At 41.7% G+C, this 13,106-nt stretch overlaps 1 long non-coding RNA gene across 8 annotated transcripts in view; it reads right to left on the bottom strand.

Annotated features, from left to right (window-relative positions):
- LOC137232508 (uncharacterized) overlaps window positions 1-13,106 on the bottom strand; it is a 75,517-nt gene that overhangs the window by 19,222 nt on the left and 43,189 nt on the right. The gene's annotated exons all lie outside the window — the stretch shown is intronic.

Here is a 13,106-nt window from a genome sequence, read left to right as displayed (position 1 = left end):
CCAAAAATCTATATAGAGCCATAAAAGACCCAGAATTGCCACAGCAATCCTGAAGAAGAAGAAGAAAAAAAAGGAGGCATAACTCTCCCAGACTTCAGATAATAGTATAAAGGTACAGTAATCAAAACAATGTGGTATTGGCACAAAAACAGACATTTGGATCAATGGAACAGAACAGAGAGCCCAGAGATAAACCCATGCACCTCCAGTCAATTACTCTTCAACAAAGGAGGCAAGAATATACAATGGGAAAAAGACAGTCTCTTCAGCAAGTGGTGCTGGGAAAGTTGGACAGCTGCATGTAAATCAATGAAGTTAGAACACACCCTCATACCATACACAAAAATAAATTCAAAATGGCTTAAAGACTTAAACATAAGACATGACACCATAAAACTCCTAGAAGAGAACATAGGCAAAACATTCTCTGACATACATTGTACCAATGTTTTCCTAGGTCAGTCTCCCAAGGCAATAGAAACAAAAATAAACAAATGGGACGTAGTCAAACTTACAAGCTTTTGCACAGCGAAGGAAACCAACGAAACAAAACAAACAGAAGAAAAAAAAAAAAGAAAAAACAACCTATGGAATCGGAGAAAATATTTGCAAACGATGTGAACAACAAGGGCTTAATTTCCAAAATATATCAGCAGCTCATACAACTCAACAACAACAACAACAAAAACAAACAACCCAATCAAAAAATGGGCAGAAGACCTAAATAGACATTTCTCCAAAGACGAAATACAGGTGGCCAATAGGCACATGAAAAGATGCTCAACATCACTAGTTATTAGAGAAATGCAAATCAAAACTATGAGGTACAACCTCACACCGGTCAGAATGGCAATCATTAAGAAGTCTACAGGGGGGACTTTCCTGGTGGGGCAGTGGTTAAGAATCGGCCTGCCGAGTCCACCTGCCGATACAGGGGACACAGGTTTGTGCCCCGGTCTGGGAGGATCCCACATGCCATGGAGCGGCTGGGCCCGTGAGCCATGGCCGCTGAGCCTGTGCGTCCAGAGCCTGTGCTCCGCAACGGGAGAGGCCACAGCGGTGAGAGGCCCAAGTACCACAAAAAAAAAAAAAAAAAGAATCGGCCTGCCGATGCAGGGCACACAGGTTCGAGCCCTGGTCCCGGAAGATCCCACATGCTGCGGAGCAACTAAGCCCGTGCGCCACAACTACTGAGCCTGCGCTCTAGAGCCCACGAGCCGCTACTACTGAGCCCATGCACCACGACGACTGAGGTCCGCGCGCCTGGAGCCCATACTCTGCAACAGGAGAGGCCACCACAGTGAGAAGTGCGCACACTGCAATGAAGAGAAAGCCCGTGCATAGCAATGAAGACCCAACACACCAAAAATAAATAAATAAATGATTAATTAATTTTAAAAAAAAGTCTACAGGGGACTTCCCTGATGGTCCAGTGGTTAAGAATCTGCCTTCCAGGGGCTTCCCTGGTGGCGAAGTGGTTGAGAGTCCACCTGCCGATGCAGGGGACATGGGTTCATGCCCCGGTCCGGGAAGATCCCACATGCCGTGGAGCGGCTGGGCCCGTGAGCCATGGCTGCTGAGCCTGCGCGTCCAGAGCCTGTGCTCCACAACGGGAGAGGCCAAAGCAGTGAGAGGCCCGCGTACCGCCAAAAAAAAAAAAAAACAACTGCCTTCTAGTGCAGGGGATGCGGGTTCGATCCCTGGTCGGGGAACTAAAATCCCACATGCCATGGAGCAACTAAGCCTGCGTGCCGCAACTACTGAACCCGCACACCACAACTAGAGAAGCCCATGTGCTGCAATGAAGAGCCCACACGCCACAATGAAAGATCCCACATTCCACAACGAAGATCCCATGTGCTGCAGCTAAGACTTGAAGCAACCAAAATAAATTTTTTAAAAAATGGATAACATGGGTACCTCTGATTAAAAAAAGAAAAAGTCTACAAAGGTGATTTGCCTGGTTGTCCAGTGGCTAGGACTCCATGCTCCCAGTGTGGGGGGCCTGGGTTCAATCCCTGGTCAGGGAACTAGATCCCACATTCCACAACTGGGAGTTTGCCTGCTGCACCTAAAGGTCCTGCATGCCGCAACTGAGACCTGGCGTTGCCAAATAAATAAATAAATACTTTTTAAAAGTCTACAAATAACAAATGTTGGAGAAGGTGTGGAGAAAAGGGAACCCTCCTACACTGTTGTTGGGAATGTAAGTTGGTGCAGCCACTGTGGAAAACAGTACGGAGATTCCTCAGAAAATTAAAAATAGGGATTTCCCTGGTGGTCCAGTGATTAGGACTCCCCACTTCCACTGCAGGGGGCAAAAAAACCCCTAAAAATAGAATTACCGTATGATCCAGCAATCCCACTTCTGGGCGTATATCCAGATAAAACTATAATTCAAAAAGATACATACATGCCTGTGTTCATAGCAGCACTATTCACAATAGCCAAGACATGGAAACAACCTAAATGGCCATCAACAGATGAATGGATAAAGAAGATGTGGTACATATACACAATGGAATACTACTCAGACATAAAAAAGAATGAAATAATGCCATTTGCAGCAACATGGATGCAACTACAGATTATCATACTAAGTGATATAGGTCAGAAAGAGAAAGACAAATACCATATGATAACACTTATATGTGGAATCTAAAATATGACAAAAGATTGGATCAAGATGGCGGAGGAGTAGGATGTGGAGCTCACCTTCTCCCACAAAGACATCAAAAATATATCTACATGTGGAACGATTCTCACAGAACATGTACTGAACGCTGGCAGAAGACCTAAGGGCAAGAAAATCTCTATGTAACTGGGTAGGGTAAAAGAAAAAAAAAGGGAGAAAGAAAGGAATTGGGACAGGTCCTGCATCCCTGGGAGGGAGCTGTGAAAGAAGAAAGGTTTCCACACACTGGGAACTCTACTCCCCAGCCTCAGACGCTTGCATTGTGGTGGTCAGGGGCTGCGTGCTGAGGCTCAGACTTCCAAGGTCAGACCCTGGGGACAGGGCTGGGGTTGGCTGTGCAGAGACAGCCTCAGGGGACTAGGGCGTGGTCACCACAACTGAGGGAGTATGGGAAGAAGCCTGGGCCCACCAGAGAGGGAAGGTGCTATTGTTGGGAGGTGCACGAGAAGAGGGGCGGGACTGCCATAGGAGCTTCCTTCTCCGTGCGCGCTCTCAGGCAGCAGAACACCACCTACACATGCTCCAGGGGTGGGTGTAAGCGTCCACTGCCATCTCGAACTCCAGAGGCAGGTGCAGACTGCTCCTGCTGCCGAGGGTCCAGGAACCGGGCACCAACAGCTGCCCCTGCCTTCCAGGAGCGTGTTCAGGCCACACACCTGCACACCCACTACCAAGGGGATAACAGCCAGCACATACCGAGGAAAGAGACGGCAGGCATCCAAACCAACAACAGCCCTCGGGCCAAAAAGATATTAAACCCACACATTCTACACAGGGATGCTCCTGCATAAAATAGCCCTCCAAGACTACAGTAGATAATTGTTTCTCCTAAACTCACAGAGTAAGAGAAATATAAGCAAAATGAAGAAGCAAATGAACCACCCCCAGTTAAAAGACCAAGAGAATTCCCCTGAAGGAACAATGAAACAGACCTCTTCAGTCTAACAGACACCAAGTTCAAAAAGGAGGTAATGAAAATACTGAAGGAATTAAGAAAGGTTTTCGACAGAAATGCAATTACTGTAAAAAGGGACTAGAAACTATAAGGAGGAACCAAGAAAAATTAGAAAATTCATTTGCCTTTAACTCGGAGAAAGCTGAGTTAAAGGCAATGAATAGCAGAATGAATAATGCAGAAGAAAGAATAAATGACCTGGAAGATAGAATAATGGAAATTACCTAATCAAAACAGCAGACAGAAAGCCAAATCAAAAAAATGAAAGCAATATAAGAGACCTATGGGATAATATAAAGCATGCCAATCTATGCGTGACAGGGATTCCAGAAGAAGAGAGAGAAAAGGGGATTGAAAATGTATTTGAAGAAGTTATGGCTGAAAACTTCCCAAACCTAAAGAAGGACACAGATATCTAGATACAGGAAGAACAGAGGGTCCCAAACAAGATGAACCCAAACAGACCTACACCAAGACATATGATAATAAAAATGGCAAAAGTTAAAGAGAGGATTCTAAAGGCAGCAAGAGAAAAACAAAGAGTTAATTACAAGGGAAACCCCATAAGGCTCTCAGCTGATTTCTCTACACAAACACTGCAGGAGTGGCAAAATATATTCAAAGTCTTGAAAGGGAAAAACCTGGAACCTGGAATATTCTACCCAGCAAGATTATCATTTAGAATAGGAGGAGAAATAAAGAATTTCTCAGAAAAGCAAAAAGTAAAAGAATACAGCAATACTAAACCTTTCCTAAAAGAAATATTGAAAGGTCTTCCCTAAATAGAGAAGCAGGAAAATATAGGAAGAAGGAAATCATAATCGGAAAATGAATCACTTAAATTAGCCAGTACGTAGATCAAAAAGAAAAAAAAAACCTATTTGTGAAAGTGATGATAAACACAAGGAACAGCAAAAGGATAAACATGAAGATGTAAAAAAGGACATCTAAATCATAAAATTTCGGGAAGGAGAGTAAGAAAATGCAGATTTCTTTTTTTTTAATGTGTTTGAGCCTATATGACTCGGTCTAAAGCAAGCAGATATAGGAAGGGACTAACATACCTGAAAAACAGGGAAACCACAAATCAAAAACATACAATAGATTCACAAAAACCAAAAAGAACACAAGCATAGAATAAAAGGAAATCATCAAACCACAAAAAGAAAAAGAATGGGGCTTCCCTGGTGGCGCAATGGTTGAGAGTCCGCCTGTCAATGCAGGGGACACAGGTTCATGTCCGGGACATGGGTTTGTGCCCCGGTCCGGTCTGGGAAGATCCCACATGCCGCGGAGCAGCTGGACCCATGAGCCATGGCCACTGAGCCTGCACGTCCGGAGCCTGTGCTCCACAACAGGAGAGGCCACAACAGTGAGAGGCGTACCACAAAAAAAAAAAAGAAAAGAAAAGAAAAAGAAAAAGAAAGGAACAACCCAGAAACAGAATCAAATGGAAAACAAGGTTTAAAATGGCAATAAATACGTAGGTATCAATAATTACCTTAAAGGTCAATGGACTGAATGCTCCCATCAAAAGACATAGAGTGTCAGACTGGATAAAAAAACAAGAGCCTACAATATGCTACCTACAGGAGACCCACCTTAGGGCAAAGGACACACATAGACTGAAAGTGAGGAGATGGAAAAAGATACTTCATGCAAACAGAAATGACAAGAAAGGGGGAGTTGCAATACTCATATCAGATAAAACAGACTTTAAAGCAAAGGCTATAAAGAATGATAAAGAAGGACACTATATAATGAAAAAAGGATTAATACGAGAAAAGGATTTTACTCTCATCAACATATATGCACCTAATATAGGAGTACCCGAACACATAAAACAAATACTAACAGACATAAAAGGAGAAATCAATGGGAATACAATAATAGTAGGAGACTAACATCCCACTCACATTAATGGGCAGATCTTCTAGACAGAAAATAAAAAGGCAGCAGAGATCCTAAATAATACAATAGAACAGTTAGAATTAATTGATATTTTCAGGACATTACATCCAAAAAAAACCAAAAACGAAAACAGAATACACATTCTTTTCAAGTGCACACGGAACATTCTCTAGGATTGACCACATACTGGGGCATAAAATTAACCTCAACAAATTTAAAAGTATAGAAATTATTTCAAGCATCTTCCCTGATCACAAAGGCATGAAACTAGAAATCAACCACAGGAAAAGAAATGAGAAAAAAATGATTACATGTAGACTAAACAACATGCTACTACAAACCAATGGGTCAACGAGGAAATAAAAAAGGAAATTAAAAAATACCTTGAGACAAATGACAATGAAAACACAACCATACAGCGACTTCCCTGGTAGTCCAGTGGTTAAGACTTTGCCTTCCAATGCAAGGGGTGCAGGTTTGATCCCTGGTTGAGGAGCTAATACCCCACATGCCTCATAGCCAAAAAACCAAAAAATAAAAAAAAGAAGCGGGCTTCCCTGGTGGTGCAGTGGTTGAGAGTCCGCCTGCCAATGCAGGGGATACGGGTTCGTGCCCTGGTCCAGGAAGATCCCACATGCGGCGGAGCGGCTGGGCCTGTGAGCCGTGGCTGCTAAGCCTGCACGTCCGGAGCCTGTGCTCCGCAATGGGAGAGGCCACAGCAGTGAGAGGCCCGTGTACTGGTTTAAAAAAAAAAAAAGAAGCAATACTGTAACAAATTCAATAAAGACTTTAAATATGGTCCACATTAAAAAAAAAATCTTAAAAAACCCCCACAACCATACCAAATCTATGCAATGCAGCAAAAGCAGTTCTTAGAGGGAAGTTCATAGTGATACAGGCCTTCCTCAAAAAAAACCCCCAAGAAACAAGAAAAATGTCAAATAAACAACCTATCACCTAAAAGAATTAGAAAAAGAAGAAACAAAACCTAAAGTCAGCAGAAGGAAGGAAATAATAAAGATCAGGGAGGAAATAAATAAAACAGAGATTAAATAACAGTAGAGGTCTTCCCTGGTGGCGCAGTGGTTGAGAGTCTGCCTGCCGATGCAGGGGACACGGGTTCGTGCCCCGGTCCGGGAAGATCCCGCATGCCGCGGAGCAGCTGGGCCCGTGAGCCATGGCCGCTGAGCCTGCGTGTCCGGAGCCTGTGCTCCACAACGGGAGAGGCCACAACAGTGAGAGGCACACGTACCGCAAAAAAAAAAACAAAAAAACAAAAAAACAGAAAAAAATCAGTAAAACCAAGAGCTGCTTCTTTGAAAGGGTAAACAAAATTGACAAACCTCTGGCCAGGCTCATGAATAAGAAAAGAGAGAGAACCCAAGTAAACAAAACAAGAAACAAAAGAGAAACCTCAACCGATACCACAGAAATACAAAAAAACCTAAGAGAGGGGCTTCCTTGGTGGTGCAGTGGTTAAGAACCTGTCTGCCAACGCAGGGGACAAGGGTTTTGCCCCAGTCCGGAAAGATCCCACATGCCACAGAGCCACTAAGCCCGTGCACCACAACTACTGAGCCTGTGCTCTAGAGCCCACGAGCCACAACTACTGAGCCTGCATGCCACAACTACTGAAGCCCGTGTACCTAGAGCCCGTGCTCCGCAACAAGAGAAGCCACTGCAATGAGAAGCCTGCGCACCACAACAAAGAGCAGCCCCTGCTCACCACTAGAAGAAAGCCCATGCACAGCAATGCAGCCAAAAATAAAAGAAATAAAACATTAAAAAGAACTAACCTCACTTCCATAAAGACAAGCAAAAAAACTTACCTTAAAAAAAGATCCATGAGAATACTATGAACAATTTTATATACCAACAAATTTGACAACTTAGAAGAAATTGACAACTTTCTAGAAACATACAGCCAACCAAACCTGAATCAAGAATAGATAATTTGAACAGACCAATCACTAGAAGTGAAATAGAATCTGTAGTTAAAAAAAAAAAAACAATTCCCTACAAACAAAAGTCCAGGACCAGATGGCTTCACAAGTGAATTCTACCAAACATACAAAGAAGAACTTATACTGATTCTTCTCAAACTCTTCCAAAAGACTGAAGAGGAGGGAACACTCCCCAAGACATTCTATGAAGGCACTATCACCCTGATACCAAAACCAGACAAAGACACCACCAAAAAAGAAAATTACAGGCCAAATCTTTGATGACTATAGATGCAAAAGTTCTCAACAAAATATCAGCAAACTGAATCCAACAACACATAATAAAGATCATACACCATGACCAGGTGGGATTCATCCCAAGTTTACAAGGATAGTTCAACATACACAAATCAATCAATGTAATATACCACATTAACAACAGAAAAGTAAAAAACCACATGATCATCTCAATAGATGCAGAAAAAGCATCTGACAAAATTCAACATTCATTCATGATAAAAACTCTTACCAAAGTGGGTATAGAGGGAACACATCTCAACATAATAAAAGCCATTTCTGACAAACCCACAGCCAAAATAATAGTCAATGGTGAAAAGCTGAAAGCCTTCCCACTAAAATCTGGAACAAGACAAGGATGTCCAGGACTTTCCTGGTGGCACAGTGGTTAAGACACTGCACTCCCAATGCAGGGGGCCCAGGTTCGATCCCTGGTCAGGGAACTAGATCTCACATGCATGCCACAACTAAGAGTTCCCATACCACAACTAAGGAGCTGGTGAGCCGCAACTAAGGAGCTGGCAAGCCACAACTAAGGAGCCCACCTGCTGCAACTAAGGAGCCTGTGAGCTGCAACTAAGACCTGGTGCCACCAAATAAATAAATGAATAAATATTAAAAAAAAAAGACAAGGATGTCCACTCTCACCACTTCTATTCAACATAGTGTTGGAAGCCCTAGCCACAGCAATCAGACAAGAAAAAGAAATAAAAGGTAACCAAATTGGAAAGGAAGAGGTAAAATTGTCACTAGATGCAGATAACATGATATTATATATAGAAAATACTAAGAATTCCAAACTAAAACTACTAGACCTAATAAATGAATTCAGCAAAGTAGCAAGATACAAGATTAACATTCAGAAATTGGTTGCATTTCTTTACATTAACAATGAAATATCAGACAGGGAATGTAAAAAAACAGTATCTTTTAAAATTGCACCATGGGGCTTCCCTGGTGGCGCAGTGGTTGAGAGTCCACCTGCCGATGCAGGGGACACGGGTTCGTACCCCAGTCCGGGAAGATCCCACATGCCGCAGAGTGGCTGGGCCCATGAGCCATGACTGCTGAGCTTGTGCGTCTGGAGCCTGTGCTCCACAACGGGAGAGGCCACAACAGTGAGAGGCCTGCATACCGCAAAAAACAAAACAAAACAAAACAAAAACCTAGCATAAAATTGCACCATGGACAGCTACATGTAAAACAATGAAATTAGAACACTCCCTAAAACCATACACAAAAAAACCCTCAAAATGGATTAAAGACCTAAATGTAAGGCCAGATATTATAAAGCTCATAGAGAATATAGGCAGAACACTCTTTGACATAAATCACAGCAAGATATTTTTTGACCCACCTCCTACAGTAATGGAAATAAAAATAAACAAATGGGACCTAATTAAACTTAAAAGCTTTTGCACAGCAAAGGAAACCATAAATGAGACAAAAAGACAACCCTCAGAATGGGAGAAAATATTTGCAAACAAACCAACTGACAAAGAATCAATCTCCAAAACATACAAACAGCTCATGCAGCTCAGTATCAAACAACCCAATCAAAAAATGGGCAGAATACCTAAACAGACATTCTCCAAAGAAGACATACAGATGGCTAACAAACACATGAAAAGATGCTCAACATCACTAATTATTAGAGAAATGCAAATCAAAACTTCAATGAGGTATCACCTCACACTGGTCAGAATGGCCATCATCGAGAAATCTACAAACAATAAATGCTGGAGAGGGTGTGGAGAAGAGGGAACCCTCTTACACTGTTGGTGGGAATGTGAATTGATACAGCCACAATGGAGGACAGTATGGAGGTTCCTTAAAAAAACTAAAAATAGGACTACCGTATGACCCAGCAATCCCACTCCTGGGCATATACCCAGAGAAAACCATAATTCAAAAAGACACATGTGCCCCAATGTTCACTGCAGCACTATTTACAATACCCAGGACATGGAAACAACCTAAATGTCCATTAAGAGAGGAATGGATAAAGAAGACATGATACATATATACAATGGAATATTACTCAGACATAAAAAGAAACGAAACTGTGTCATTTGCAGAGACATGGGTGGACCTAGAGACTGTCATACAGAGTGAAGTAAGTCAGAAAGAGAAAAACAAATATTGTATATTAACGCATATATGTGGAATCTAGAAAAATGGTATAGATGACCTTATTTGCAAAGCAGAAATAGAGACACAGACGCCTCTACATCTGGATACAGATGTATGGATACCAAGGGGGCAGGGGTGGTGGTGGGATTAATTGGGAGATTGGGATTGACATATATACACTACTATGTATAAAGTAGATAACTAATGAGAACCTACTGTATAGCACAAGGAACTCTACTCGGTGCTCTGTGGTGACCTAAATGGCAAGGAAAAACAAAAAAGAGGGGATATATGTATACATATGGCTGATTCACTTTGCTGTACAGCATAAATTGACACAGCAGTGTAAAGCAACTATACTCCAATAAAAAATAAAAATAAAATTGCACCAAAAAAGGAAAAACAAACCTGGGAATAATCTGACCCAGGAGATGAAAGACTTATATGCTGAGAACTATAAAACATTAATAAAGGAAATTAAAGAGGATTCAAAGAAATGGAAAGATATCCCATGCTCTTGGATTGGAAGATTTAATATTGTTAAATGGCAATACTAACCAAAGCAATCTACAGATTGAATGTGATCCCTATCAAATTACCCATGACATTTTTCACAGAACTAGAACAAATAATCCAAAAATTTACATGGAACCATAAAAGACCCAAAATTGCCACAGCAATCCTGAGGGAAAAAAACCAAATCCTGAGGGAAAAAAAAACAGACTTCAGACGATACTACAAAACTACAGTAATCAAAACAGTGTGTTTTTAAAATTTATTTTATTATTTTTTGGCTGTGTTGGGTCTTTGTTGCTGCATGCGGGCTTTTCTCTGGTTGCGGTGAGTGGGGGTTACTCTTCGTTGTGGTGCGCAGGCTTCTCATTGTGGTGGCTTCTCTTGTTGGGAGCACAGGCTCTAGGTGCGCGGGTTTCAGTAGTTGTGGCACACGGGCTCTGCAGTTGTGGCTCCTGGGCTATAGAGTGCAGGCTCAGTAGTCATGGCACATGGGCTTAGTTGCTCCGCGGCACGTGGGATCTTCCCGGACCAGGGCTCCAACCAGTGTCCCCTGCATTGGCAGGCGGATTCTTAACCACTGCACCACCAGGGAAGCCCCAACAGTGTGGTATTGGTACAAAAACAGACATACAGATCAATGGAACAGAATAGAGAGCCCAGAAATAAACCCACACACCTATGGTCAATTAATCTTCAACAAAGGAGGCAAGAATATACAATGGAAAAGAGTCTCTTCAGCTGGTGGCGCTGGGAAAGTCAGACAGCCACATGTAAATCAATGAAGTTAGAACACACTCTCATACCATGCACAAAAATAAACTCAAAATGGCTTAAAGACTTAGACATAAGACATGACACCACAAAACTCCTAGAAGAGAGCAGAGGCAAAACATTCTCTGACATAAATCGTACCAATGTTCTCTTAGGTCAGTCTCCCAAGGCAATAAAAATAAAAACAAATGGGACCTAATCAAACTTACAAGCTTTTGCACAGCAAAGGAAGCCATAGATAAAACGAAAAGACAACCTATGGAATGGAAGAAAATATTTGCAAATGATATGACGGACAAGGGCTTAATTTCCAAAATATATCAGCAGCTCATACAACTCAACAACAACAACAAAACAAAAAACAAACAACCTAATCAAAAAATTAGCAGAAGACCGGGCTTCCCTGGTGGTGCAATGATTAAGAATCCACCTGCCAATGCAGGGGACACGGGTTTGAGTCCTGGTCTGGGAAGATCCCACATGCCGTGGAGCAACTAAGTCCGTGTGCCACAACTACTGAGCCTGCATGCCACAACTACTGAAGCCCACGTGCCTAGAGCCCGTGCTCTGCAACAAGAGAAGCCACTGCAATGAGAAGCCCGCACACCGCAACAAAGAGTAGCCCCCACTCGCCACAACTAGAGAAAGCCTGTGGGCAGCAAAGAAGATCCAACACAGCCAAAAATAAAAAATAAATAAGTAATTTTTTAAAAATGAGAAGAGCTAAATAGATATTTCTCCAAAGACAAAATACAGGTGGCCAATAGGCACATGAAAAGATGCTCAACATCACTAATTATTAGAGAAATGTGAATCAAAACTACAATTAGTTACCACCTCACACTGGTCAGAATGGCCATCATTAAAAAGTCTACAAGTAACAAATGCTGGAGAGGGTGTGGAGAAAAGGGCACCCTCCTACACTGTTGGTGGGAATGTAAGTTGGTGCAGCTCCTATGGAAAACAGTACAGAGGTTCCTAAGAAAACTAAAAATAGAATTACCATATGATCCAGCAATCCCACTCCTGGGTATACATCCAGACAAAACTAGAATTCAAAAAGATACAAGCACCCCTATTTTCATAGCAGCACTGTTCACAATAGCCAAGACATGGAAACAACCTAAATGGCCATCAACAGATGAATGGATAGAGAAGATGTGGTACATATACACAATGGAATACTACTCAGCCATAAAAAAGAATGAAATAATGCCATGTGCAGCAACATGGACACAACTAGAGATCATACTAAGTAAGTCAGAAAGAGAAAGACAAGTACCATATGATATCACTTATATGTCGAATCTAAAATATGGCACAAATGAACCTATCTATAAAAGAGAAACAGACTCACAGACATAGAGATCAGAGTTGTGGTTGCCAAGGGGCGGGGGATGGAAAGGGATGGACTGGGAGTTTGGGGTTAGTAGATGCAAACTATTACATTTATAATGGATAAACAACAAGGTCCTACTGTATAGCACAGGGAACTATATCAAATCTCCTGGGATAATCCATAATGGAAAAGAATATAAAAAAAGAAAAAAAAAGGAACGTGTATATACATGTATAACTTAATCATTTTGCTGTACAGCAGAAATTAACACAACATTGTAAATCAACTATACTTTAATTAAGAAATAAAATAAATTAATCTTAAAATTGATTTTCACTAAGCAAAATTTAATTATGAAATCAAATAAACTTTATTAAAATATTAAAAATAAAATATGATACAAATGAACCTATTTATGAAACAGAAACAGAATCATGGACATAGAGAACAGACTGGTGGTTGCCAAGGGGGAGGGGGTTGGGGGAGGGATGGAGTGGGAGGTTAGAATTAGCAGATGCAAGCTTTTATATATAAAATGGATAAACA

Source organism: Pseudorca crassidens, chromosome 10 (assembly GCF_039906515.1).
Source record: "Pseudorca crassidens isolate mPseCra1 chromosome 10, mPseCra1.hap1, whole genome shotgun sequence".
In the NCBI taxonomy this organism is placed as follows: domain Eukaryota; kingdom Metazoa; phylum Chordata; class Mammalia; order Artiodactyla; family Delphinidae; genus Pseudorca; species Pseudorca crassidens.
Note: the sequence above shows the minus strand (reverse complement) of the source record. Positions and strands in the feature narration are given on the sequence as shown.